We start from the raw sequence: 12,500 nt of genomic DNA, 5'->3' as shown, positions 1-12,500 counted from the left end.
AAGTCAACAGTGTTTCTCAAATAGGCCGACATACTTCCACAATGACCATATGGAAGGCAGTGTAAACAATGCCAATTAGCACAGTTTGGCAGTAAAATGTTAGTAAACCTCGGTAAACCTCTGTCCAGAACCCTCTCAGAAATGAGGTAACGCAGAGATAACCATTAGCTCACACTGGTCAGTAGCCTGATAAACCAGACTAAATGTGGATGTCTAATTTAGTCTGGCCTCGATGCATAATACATCCGAAGATTGTTGATGAGAACAACCTTCCCTCAAAACCCTGCCCGCTTTCATTCAAAACACATCTTTGCGTTGTAATTGGTTTGCCAGATTCATGGCATTCTGGCTTCATTGAATCATTATGCGAGGCCAGACCCACCCGTAGACAAAACATTTTGCCGTCCAGCGGGTGGCGCTGGTTCACCAGGCTAACTGGTCAGTCCTTTATTCCTAATACTGTTTAATATGTGGTCACTATTCAAGGGCATTATCATTTCTGTCCGCAAATAGTAGCTAAATCCATTTGAAACACTACTTCAAAAATACCCTGATTTGAGTGCATTTCAATGGAGACAACCATGTATTTGGCTGAGTTCTGGGATGTGCAGTGTTTAGCGGACAGATGAGTTGAGTGCTGATTGGCAGACTGCGCAGAAAGACCTCACTGCACTAGAGCAATGATGAAAAAGTAACAATGCTCCAACTCAAACACATAATGAGCTTCTAACAACACCAAAAACAGTCTATTAACTTTGTAACCTATTTTGAAAATCAAACGTGTTGGCACAGGTATCAAGGAGGTGGCACAGGTTCACAGGTGGACCAGGGGAGCCAATCAAACGGCTCTCATTACCTCCTCATTAGTACACCTTGGGGAACATATAGGGAGCACACACACGAGAGAGAGAGAGAGAGAGAGAGAGAGAGAAAGAGAAAGAGAGAGAGAGGAGAGAGAGAGACCCCATGCTTCAGTGGACCTGGAGGGTCTAAGGGTATAACAGTGCTTCTCAAACCTTTTTTGAAGAAATGCACCCCTGGTCTAATCATACAGTAAGCATGCCAACACCCACTAACCTTATGGTAAGCATGCCAAGACCCCCAGCCAGCAACGTGATGTTAAAGACGATGAAATCAGCACAGCCTAGTAATATATTTTTGGTATTTTTTACTTTATTTGTGTGATAGGACAGTGAAGGAGTGACCGGAAGCGAGTGGCGAGAGAGAGACGGGGAAGGGTCCTCAAAGGACCCGGGCCAGAATCGAACCCCGGTCAGCTGTGTAGCAGACGAGTGCCCTACCGTTAGCGCCAGGGTCGGGCCGCCTAGTATTCATTTTATGTATATTAACCCTCTGGTTGTGTTAGAAACATGGTTACGTTCATGGTGTTAACGGTCAAAATTGACCGCCTACACAAAAAAGGTAATAATACATTGATTAAAAATCTGATTTGCATATTTTGTGATTAATACCTTTTAGACAACCTTTTGAAACATCTCAAATGTGATTGAAATTCTATTCTGCTTTGTTTTAGTGATTTGTAGGCTTTTTTTCTTATCTTGCACCAATTCGTTTTATTAACCCTCTGGAGTCTAGGGCCTCTCAGAGGCTTTCAGGCCGTTTGGAACACCTTTACTTTTTTCAAGTATTTCAACTAACTGTAAACATTTATACTAATGTGGCTAATGTATGGTTATATTCTGAAAAGCCTAACAAAAAAGAATATGAGAGTAAAGTGAATGTAATTTTACTGTATATAACTTTTTGGAGATGTAAATTAATGGTCCGGTCATTTTTGACCGAAACACCATGAATGTAACAAGTTGGTGTATCTTCCACAATTCTTTAGGAATTTCATTATATTTCATTTTGACCACTTGAATAGGTTAGCTGGAGGACATAATGAAGTGGCATTTGTGTATGATGAAAAATAGAGAAGTTATTTAAGAATGAAGTTTCAAAACGGTCATTTTTGACCGTAACACGGAGGGCTAGTATTGATTATGCTGTATGACTATTATACAACAGTCTAGAATTGTGTGAGAGCTCCATTCACTTTGGATGTGCCTTTGCAACGCCCTGTGGGCTGGAGAGCCCCAGTTGAAAAACACAAGGGTAGAAGCACATCTTAAGCACAGTGCACATACTAGGCCTAAATAGCAGCCTCTTGTCCTCTGATTGGGCACATGGTCGTTACATTTTTATGAGGGGGACCCTTCCACCCACACTCGGAACACCACTCCTCTGTGTGCGTGTGTGCGTGCGTGTGTGTGTGTGTGTTTGTGTGTCTGTCTGTGTGTGTGTGTGTGTGTGTGTGTTTGTGTGTCTGTCTGTGTGTGTGTGTGTGTGTGTGTGTGTGTGTGTGTGTGTGTGTGTGTGTGTGTGTGTGTGTGTGTGTGTGTGTGTGTGTGTGTGTGTGTGGGCGATGGCTAGGCAGTGGTGACAGGTGTTGTGTTTGTAGGTCATTACATCTTTATGAGGGGGACATTTCCAACTAAACAAGGGGAACTCTCTCCTACTTACTTCTTACTGTGTGTGTATGTGAGCGTGTGTGTGTGTGCATACGTGTGTGTGTGTGTTTGCGCACGCATATGTGTGTGTGTGTGTGTGTGTGTGCGTGTGTGTGTGTGTGTGTGTGTGCGTGTGTGTGTGTGTGTGTCCGTGCGTGTGTGTGTGTGTGTGTGTGTGTGTGTGTGTGTGTGTGTGTGTGTGTGTGTGTGTGTGTGTGTGTGTGTGTGTGTGTGTGTGTGTGTGTGTGTGTGTGTGTGTGTGTCCGTGCGTGCGTGTGAACCTCGACCTACACTCAGAGCACTCTTTCCTTCTTCTTCCTCGACAGTCTTTGCCCTCTGGCCATCTGTGCTGTCTCTGGAGGTTTGTCTGGTGGGCTTTACATCTTTACATCTTTACTCTCACGTTGAAAGTGTACATGGGTTCTACATTTCTGTTTTCTCCTGACTGCGCGAAACTAGCTATGCACAACTCAACCTCTGATTTTTTGAAACCGCTGTCTGTCAAAAAATTTGCTCACGTGGTTGGCTGCCAGTGTCTTGCCCCTCACAACACCTAATTATAAACAAAAAAACCCATCTATATACAGCCCTACAAAGGTAAAGGACAGTAACTACCTATTTTGGCAAAATTGAGTTTAGACTGAAAATCTATTGTCTTGTGACCAAGCCTTATGGTCCAAATTTGTCCCCGACTTAGAGAGATGGCAGTAACGGCAATATCCAAACTCATACCGAAGGCTTTGAAGGCATTTTTTCTCACTTTCAATGTTGCCATAGTTACTGTACTTTGCCTTTGTAGGGCAGAATAGTTGGCGGAAGTTGACATTTTTTTGACTGTGTATTGGGCATCGTGGAATACCACAGCTTGCAAAATGCAAGCTCTAATGCTAATGCTAATGCTAATGCCAGTTTTTAGAAAAGGTCTCAATGCCTGAGGGTTTTTTTGAGATCAGAAAAATTGGTTGAAAAATTCAATACCTCAGCCTGTGGAACACATAGGGACATGGGACAAATTGCATTTAAAAGGTAAAATCCTCTGCTTTCACTGGATTATGCTCATTCAGCATTAACACAAACACATATTCCTTTAGAAAAATCATATCTCATAATCAAATGATTGAAAAAAAGTTTAATGTGCTTTCAGGATAATGCTTGATGCTGCTATTTATTATAGGATATTAGGCTACTATTGTTACTGTTACAATAGCCGACTATAACTAAATCATAATAATTATTATTATTATAATTATTAGGCAGTCATTTCTGCCATAAATCGGGGGACATTTGTCTGGAGTATGGCCGTTTTAGTCCTCCAAACGTTATGCAGAGACCGATGAGCAATTTCATATCCTATTTTGAGACAGGGCTCCACTTTGAGCTGGATGTGTGGCCGCGCGTCTATAATCCGCATGTCTACCGTTGTCTGCCCCACCAATAGGCTATCACCATATCCGAAGGTTCCTCCGTGAAAATATTCTGAAATATATCTAAAGGACGTGCTTCCTCAGATATTGCCACCTTCGCCAACTGCCCCGAGTGTCGGAGTGAACTTTTGGTGACGTCGGGGGCGAAATCTAGCTGACTGTCTATTTGGAAGCCACTCGCCCACCTCTTCGTGCGGCTGCGGCAAATCACACTCCTGCTCTCTATCTAAAGGGTCTTCAATCATATTTCCTTTCCTCGATTAAAATCTCTTCATTACCATTCAACTGAACATCACGTTCACTGTAACAGTGTGTCTCACGAACCACAGCCTTTTTGGTAACACTTTACAATAAGGGTACATGAATACTATTGGAATTATGTTGGAAGTAATGTATGATTTATAGTTAATTAACACATGACCTATGTATGCATTGATGGTTAGTATACTAGTAATGAGAATGGAGTCCTGCTTGGAATCATAATGACCCACTATTAACTAATTGTGCAAATCAAAGGTGAATTCATGGTGTGAGTTCCAAGTGTTAATATACCATGTATTAACACTGCTGATAACACTGCTGTTAATATATCATGTGTCCAACTGTTAATATATTGTGTATTAACACTGCTGTAACAATGCCAGATTGTGGGGAGACTGGGGTAAGATGAGCCACTTTTTACATTTTTCGTCACAGCTAAGCGATGAAGGCGTATTCGGTTAACATTTTCACATCATACCAAATTTCAAAGTGTCCTGATACTATTAGAGCAAAAACTAATTGATAAACTGTCATGGTTAAAATGATATTGCCTTTTAAAAATATTTTTTTCCGGTGGCTCATCTTACCCCTTGTTATGGGGTATGGTGAGCCACTGCTTGGGGTAAATTGAGCCCAGGCAAAAATCTCAGCTAAACAAGTTTTATTTATTATAACAAATGTAACTAATGAATCTATGAAATAAAACAACTAAAGCAACAGAACTATGCCAAAAAATACATATTGTGGGCCCTTACAGCTTTGTTTGAATACAATGGCGAACAATGCAGAGTGAAATGTAGAAAAAAAGTTAATATTATTGTTTGAATTGGCTGAAACATGCATAAAGTCATTAATCTCAACTCACCTGGGTATGATATGAAAGAAATTATCTGATTATGCTGAAATATCATAACATGTTTTTCAACCATTATGCATCCCATTAGGATAAGCGGCTCATCTTACCCCATCTCAAAAGGCTCACCTTACCCCATGCCAAAATTATGTAAATAAATGCTCATAAAATTATCATAAAAGTGCAAAAAGACTGAAAATATCACTCATATAGTAGCTTATTACGTAACATTTCATACATGATGAGACCAGAAATTGTTCTATTTTTGTTTTCTCTAAATCATCCATGTTTTGAATATACATTGAATTCACTTAAAGAGCAAAAAAACACATTTTCACATATATCTCTTGCCAAATTTGGTACATGCTTCACTTTTTCACAGGTGTTAGAAAAGGATTTCCACCACCTTAGAATGTGGTGACATGTTAAAATGTATTCACCTTTTTCGAGAAAAAGGGGGTGGCTCACCTTACCCCGTGGCTCACCTTACCCCACTCTGGCCAGAGATCATTTCCCACTTCACATTCTTGTGACCAGCCGCAGTCATTTGTAATATTAATATACAAGCTATATCATATTATGTCCCATGTGTCAAGGTCTGCTTGTTGAAAGGGGAGGGGGGAGGGGGTGTATTATTGGGTAGGCCTTCGTCTAAGATGATCTTGTAACCAGCACCACACAAGTAATATTTTTCTGTATGAGGTCATATCTAAAGTAATGATTAATTAATGTATTATTTAACAACATATTTGGAGTCATAATAGAAGTCATGATGACTATGGCATTAGTTAATGTATAAAGAAGAGATATTCCAAGTGTGTTAATATATACTCACAAAAGATTTTACGCTTAACTACTGAATCTTTGCCCCTTATTCTGCGGTCATGACATGATAATGAGTACTATAGCATTAGCTAATGCATGAAGAAGTGATATTCAGAATATGTTACTATGTACTCAGAGAAGAACTTCTGATTAACTAACATTATCAATAAAAACACCAGTTTGTGTACAAATTTTAATAAGCAAAAATGTTAAACAAGGGATCACACAATAACATACCACAGGCTTACATACATTTATCCAGAGAGAGAGAGAGAGAGAGAGAGAGAGAGAGAGAGAGAGAGAGAGAGAGAGAGAGAGAGAGAGAGAGAGAGAGAGAGAGAGAGAGAGAGAGAAAGCGACAGACAGACAGACCGACCAACCGACCGACCGACCGACCGACTGACCGACCAACGCACACACACACACACACACACACGCACACACACACACACACACACAGCCATTCTCCTGAAAATGTCCAAAAGATGAATCCATGGTTTACAGATGCAGAGCAAGATGCATTGTCCTATATGAAACTCGGAAAGTCCAAGTTGCATGGTCCACAGAGAAAGCTGGGGTTGACATACTGGGAGGCGCGCAAGGTGTTTGGATCCGCAAACTACTGACAGTGGTTCACTGTGAAGTGCCTGTAGCCTGTCGCAGTCAATGCACTCCTGTAAGTGCCCCATTGGTCACTGATGACGGTGGTTCCCGGACGCACTTGTTTAACCACACCAGCCACAAGACAGGATGTTTCTGGCGGTCACCTACTCCTAATATTCTTAATACCCACTTTTTTTTTTTTTTTTTTTTCCGTCGCCATGTTGCACCGGCCCTTCTGTGGTGATACTGTAAATACACAAGAGAGTAAAGTAAGTGAGTAAGTAAGTACATTTTACTTAAAAAGCACATAAAACAGTACAAAACTGACCAAAGTGATACAGATATTAAAAGGAGAAGGGAACAATGTCAGATAAAATCCATGCAGCTTGGCCTGCAAGTTTTTTTTTAAAATATGCAGCACCATGGGTGACATCATCAAAGCTTAAGGTGGTCCAACAACATGTTGCTGTACTGCTTCACAGTGGTACCTCTCCAGCCCCCCAGGGGAGGTTGAGATGGCTGCGGTGCTTAGTTGCCTTTAGGGGGCATTAGTCTACTTTATTTTTTCAATACTAACGGGGACGTTGGCAGGCTTATGATGAGGTCAAGGGGGTTTTGGGAGGCTCACCTTGCTTTTATTAAGGAAACAACTTTCATCAATAGCTGCAAACTCTCAACGATCTCCAACCATTTGACCATGGCGTCTTATGTGGGCATTTATTGCATGATTGCAAATCCATCCGACTGTTCCAGCCATCTCTGACCGTGTCCGGGAACTCCTCGCAACTCCATCCTGCATCATGTCACTCTTTCTAAGCACAAAACCTGAAAGAAACTGACCAAAGGCAGAATAGAAAAAATAATTAAACATATAGTCAGTAGACAACACAGCACTGTAGTCTAAAATTCCCTCGTAAAGACAGTATAACCCCTTCATATTAAACTATTAGAGGCAATTTCTGGCAATATCATTTCTAAAGAAAAAGTTTATGTAGTTTAGGACACTACATCTACATCTTGAGAAATGGCCGCCACATTGAATTATCTTGTGGTCAGTGTTTTTTTTTTTTCTGAAGTGTGACCCTTAGAGAATATTTCAGCTAAATTCCATGTCTTTACACCAAAGTAAGTGGCTTTTACAGTAACTATTAGTAGCAGAGACGGCCATCTGAAAAATGGGCGCCATACTGACTTTAAGTGTGGCCAACATTTTTTTTTCCTAAAAAGTGACCCTCAGATAGTATTTCAGTCATATTGCATTTTTTAACCAAAGTAAATGGTTTTATACTAACCATTCAATAGCAGTGGCAGCCATCTTGGAAAATGCTGCCTATATTACAATGTTGTGTGGCCCGCTTTTTTATTAAAGAAAGTGACCCTCAGAAAGTATATTTGACAAATTCCATGCATTTATACCAACGTGTATGACTATGTCACTAAGCTGCTCTAGTACATCTAACAGAAATTCACCCCTTTCAACTCCCCTCCACAGGCACACACAGAAGTCATAAGTCCATTGGAGAGGAGTTCTGCCAGTTCTACTCTACTGGCTGGTAATCTTATTTGCTACTGGTTTGTCAAATTATTACGCTTCCAAAAGTGACCACTGGGGGGCTTAAATACAGTATATTATATTGCAATTCAGTGGTAAGGCATGGCAAGCCACCTCTTCAAACAAGTTTTCTTGACTGGGATGTGCACGACAGGCTGCTAGGCCTAATGGAACAACACCATAGATTTCATTTCTACAGGCTTGCAATCTGTCTTGGCCTCACTAGGCTAAAAACAGAGATCCAGAAATGCAACAGAAGCATATTGTCTTTCTTGTATTTTACTTAATATGTTTTTGTGAAAATGATAGACAAACACATAGGCCTACAAAACATGTATCAAAGTTTCTAAGCTTAAATGAAGAACCATGAATTACTGTAGCTGAGTTGCACCAAGTGATTGCTCAGTCATTATCCAAACTACTTCGTTTTAATTGGAATGTTGAAGTTACTAAAATTAATATATGAACTACCAGCATGAAATACACTACAAATGAGATGAATTATTCAAAATAAAGTACTCACAGGAGCTGCTTGAACAAGCACGTTGTAGGGGTGGCAAAGAGAGCTGTCGGCATCGTTGTGGCACGGTCGAAATGGCTACAATAACACTTCCGCTCGTAACTTCCTGTTCAAATCTTTTGTCAAAATAAAAGTCACGAATAGCTTGGTGATTACATTAGTTTTACCACAACCGTAAATGCTGCTGACTATTGCATATAATGAAAATCAAAATTATGCATTTCGATTTTCCTTTCATGCAATGTGCACTATTTACAATTGTGGTAGAACTAATGTAATTAAAAAGCTATTCGTGACTTGTATTGTGAGTTGAACAGGAAAGTGAGAACAAAGGCGTTGTTGTAGCCATTTTGGCCATGCTACAACGATGCAGACAGCTCTCTTTGTCACTCCTACAACGTGCTTGTTCAAACAACACATGTAAGTACTTTATTTTGCACAATTCGTCTTATATGTAGTGTATTTCATGCGGGTAGTTCATATATAAATTTTAGTAGCTTAAAAATTCCAATTAAAACGAAGTAGTTTGGATAATGGCTGAGCAAACACTTGGTGCAACTCAGCTACAGTAATTCATGGTTCTTCATTTAACAGCTATGATACATGTTTTGTAGGTTTATGTGTTCGTTTATCAATTTCACAAAAATGATTCAGTAAAATACATGAAAGACAATATGCTGCTGTGGTGTTTCCAGATCTCTGTTTTTAGCCTAGTGAGGCCAATAGAAATTGCTAGCCTGTAGAAATGAAATCTATGTCGTTCCATTATCTCAACCTGTAGTGCACATCCCAGCAAAAAAATAAAAAATAAAATAACATGTTTGAAGAGGTGTCTTGCCATGCCTTACCATTGAAATGCAATACTGTATTTAAGCCCCTAGTGGTCACTTTTGGTAGCATAATTTGACAAACCAGTAGCAAATAAGAACACTACCAGCCAGTGGAATGGAACTGACATAACTCCTCTCCAATGGACTTGTGACTTCTATGTGTGCCTGTGGAGTGGAGTTGAGAGGAGTGAATTTCTGCTAGATCTACTAGAGCAGCGTAGTGACATAATCGTACACTTTGGCATAAAAGCATGGAATTTGGCAAATCACTCTAAGGGTCCCTTTTTGAATAAAAAAGCTGGCCACACAAAATTGTAATATAGCCGGCATTTTTCAAGATATCTGCCACTGCTATTAAAGGGTTATAAAACCCTTTACTTTGGTTAAAAATGTAAATGGCTGAAATATTCTCTACGGGTCACTTTTTAGAAAAAAAAAATGCTGGCCTCACTTAAAGGGACAGTTTGGTCAATTTCAACATGCAGTTGTATTGCTCACGCTACCCTTGACTTGTCAGTACCTGGTGATGCCACATTTTTCGGCTCAGCCCTTTCCGAGATATGAGCAATTCTAATGGGGGCAGCGTTTGTTTACATTTTTAAAAAATGAAACATAGGCCAACTCCAAATATTTTCCCAAAAGGTACTGCTGTTTGTTAGTTGTCTGCTGATGTTTTATAACCTTTTGGATGTTTTTTGGGAATAAATACAAATGTTTTTTTTTTGAAATGTAAACAAAGAGCTGCCCCCATTACAATGACCAGGATCTCGGAAACGGCTGAAGAAGAAGAAAAAAAAAATCTCAGGCACTGACAAGTCCAGGGTAGTGTGAGCATTACAACTGCATGTTGAAATTGACAGAACTATCCCTTTAAAGTCAATATGGCACCCATTTTTCAAGATGGCCGTCTCTGCTACTAATGGTTACTGTAAAAGCCACTTACTTTGGTATAAAGACATGTAATTTAGCTGAAATACTCTCTAAGGGTCACACTTCAGGGGAAAAAAATCACTGGGCACAAGAAAATTCAGTATGGCGGCCATTTCACAAGATGTAGATGTAGTGTCCTAAACTCCATACACTTTTTCTTTAGAAATGATATTGGCAGAATTTGCCAGTAATAGTTTAATGTGAATGGGGTTATACTGTCTTTACGAGGGAATTTTAGACTACAGTGCTGTGTTGTCTACTGACCATATGTTTAATTATTTTTTTATATTCTGCCTTTGGTCAGTTTCTTTCAGGTTTTGTGCTTTAGGCAGAGTGACATGATGCAGGATGGAGTTGCGAAGAGTTCCAGGACATGGTCAAAGATGGCTGGAACAGTCGGATGGATTTGCAATCATGCAATAAAGGCCCACATGAGACGCCATGGTCAAATGGTTGGAGATCGTTGAGAGTTTGCAGCTATTGATGAAAGTTGTTGTAATAATAGCAAGGTGAGCCTCCCAACGCCCCCTTCTCTTCATCATGAGCCTCCCAACACCTACTTGACCTCATCATAAGCCTGCAAACGCCCCACTTAGTATTTAAAAAATGAAGTAGACGAATGCCCCCTAAAGGCAACTAAGCACCGCAGCCATCTCAACCTCCCCTGGGGGGCTGGAGAGGTACCACTGTGAAGCAGTACAGCAACATGTTGTTGGACCACCTTAAGCTTTGATGTCACCCATGGTGCTGCATATTTTAAAAAAAACTTGCAGGTCAAGCTGCATGGATTTTATCTGACATTGTTCCCTTCTCCTTTTAATATCTGTTCATCATTTTGGTCAGTTTTGTACTGTTTTATGTGCTTTTTAAGTAAAATGTACTTACTTACTCACTTACTTTACTCTCTTGTGTATTTACAGTATCACCACAGAAGGGCCGGTGCAACATGGCGACGGAAAAAGTGGGTATTAAGAATATTAGGAGTAGGTGACCGCCAGAAACATCCTGTCTTGTGGCTGGTGTGGTTAAACAAGTGCGTCCGGGAACCACCGTCATCAGTGACCAATGGGGCACTTACAGGAGTGCATTGACTGCGACAGGCTACAGGCACTTCACAGTGAACCACTGTCAGTAGTTTGCGGATCCAAACACCTTGCGCGCCTCCCAGTATGTCAACCCCAGCTTTCTCTGTGGACCATGCAACTTGGACTTTCCGAGTTTCATATAGGACAATGCATCTTGCTCTGCATCTGTAAACCATGGATTCATCTTTTGGACATTTTCAGGAGAATGGCTGTGTGTGTGTGTGTGTGTGCGTGTGTGTGTGTGTGTGTGTGTGTGTGTGTGTGTGCGCGCGTGTGTGCGCGCGTCGGTCGGTCGGTCGGTCGGTCTGTCTGTCTGTCTGTCTGTCGCTTTCTCTCTCTCTCTCTCTCTCTCTCTCTCTCTCTCTCTCTCTCTCTCTCTCTCTCTCTCTCTCTCTCTGGATAAATGTATGTAAGCCTGTGGTATGTTATTGTGTGATCCCTTGTTTAACATTTTTGCTTATTAAAATTTGTACACAAACTGGTGTTTTTATTGATAATGTTAGTTAATCAGAAGTTCTTCTCTGAGTACATAGTAACATATTCTGAATATCACTTCTTCATGCATTAGCTAATGCTATAGTACTCATTATCATGTCATGACCGCAGAATAAGGGGCAAAGATTCAGTAGTTAAGCGTAAAATCTTTTGTGAGTATATATTAACACACTTGGAATATCTCTTCTTTATACATTAACTAATGCCATAGTCATCATGACTTCTATTATGACTCCAAATATGTTGTTAAATAATACATTAATTAATCATTACTTTAGATATGACCTCATACAGAAAAATATTACTTGTGTGGTGCTGGTTACAAGATCATCTTAGACGAAGGCCTACCCAATAATACACCCCCCCTCCCCCCTCCCCTTTCAACAAGCAGACCTTGACACATGGGACATAATATGATATAGCTTGTATATTAATATTACAAATGACTGCGGCTGGTCACAAGAATGTGAAGTGGGAAATGATCTCTGGCCAGAGTGGGGTAAGGTGAGCCACGGGGTAAGGTGAGCCACCCCCTTTTTCTCGAAAAAGGTGAATACATTTTAACATGTCACCACATTCTAAGGTGGTGGAAATCCTTTTCTAACACCTGTG

The 12,500-nt window shown here is 40.4% G+C and overlaps 1 protein-coding gene and 2 long non-coding RNA genes across 3 annotated transcripts in view; 1 reads left to right on the top strand and 2 right to left on the bottom strand.

Annotated features, from left to right (window-relative positions):
* Positions 1 to 12,500, bottom strand: part of tsnare1 (T-SNARE Domain Containing 1) — a 274,201-nt gene that overhangs the window by 94,234 nt on the left and 167,467 nt on the right. The window lies entirely within an intron of this gene.
* On the bottom strand, positions 6,682 to 8,645 carry LOC134448380 (uncharacterized). Its single transcript, XR_010034757.1, has 3 exons — positions 8,552 to 8,645; positions 7,105 to 7,311; positions 6,682 to 6,722 (listed from the first exon to the last, which is right to left on the bottom strand). It is a non-coding gene; the product is annotated as an uncharacterized LOC134448380 (long non-coding RNA).
* Positions 8,858 to 11,625, top strand: LOC134448379 (uncharacterized). Its single transcript, XR_010034756.1, has 3 exons — positions 8,858 to 8,968; positions 10,613 to 10,817; positions 11,229 to 11,625. It is a non-coding gene; the product is annotated as an uncharacterized LOC134448379 (long non-coding RNA).

The sequence above is a fragment of the Engraulis encrasicolus genome, chromosome 5 (assembly GCF_034702125.1).
Source record: "Engraulis encrasicolus isolate BLACKSEA-1 chromosome 5, IST_EnEncr_1.0, whole genome shotgun sequence".
In the NCBI taxonomy this organism is placed as follows: domain Eukaryota; kingdom Metazoa; phylum Chordata; class Actinopteri; order Clupeiformes; family Engraulidae; genus Engraulis; species Engraulis encrasicolus.
This window is presented reverse-complemented; position numbering and strand designations above follow the sequence as displayed.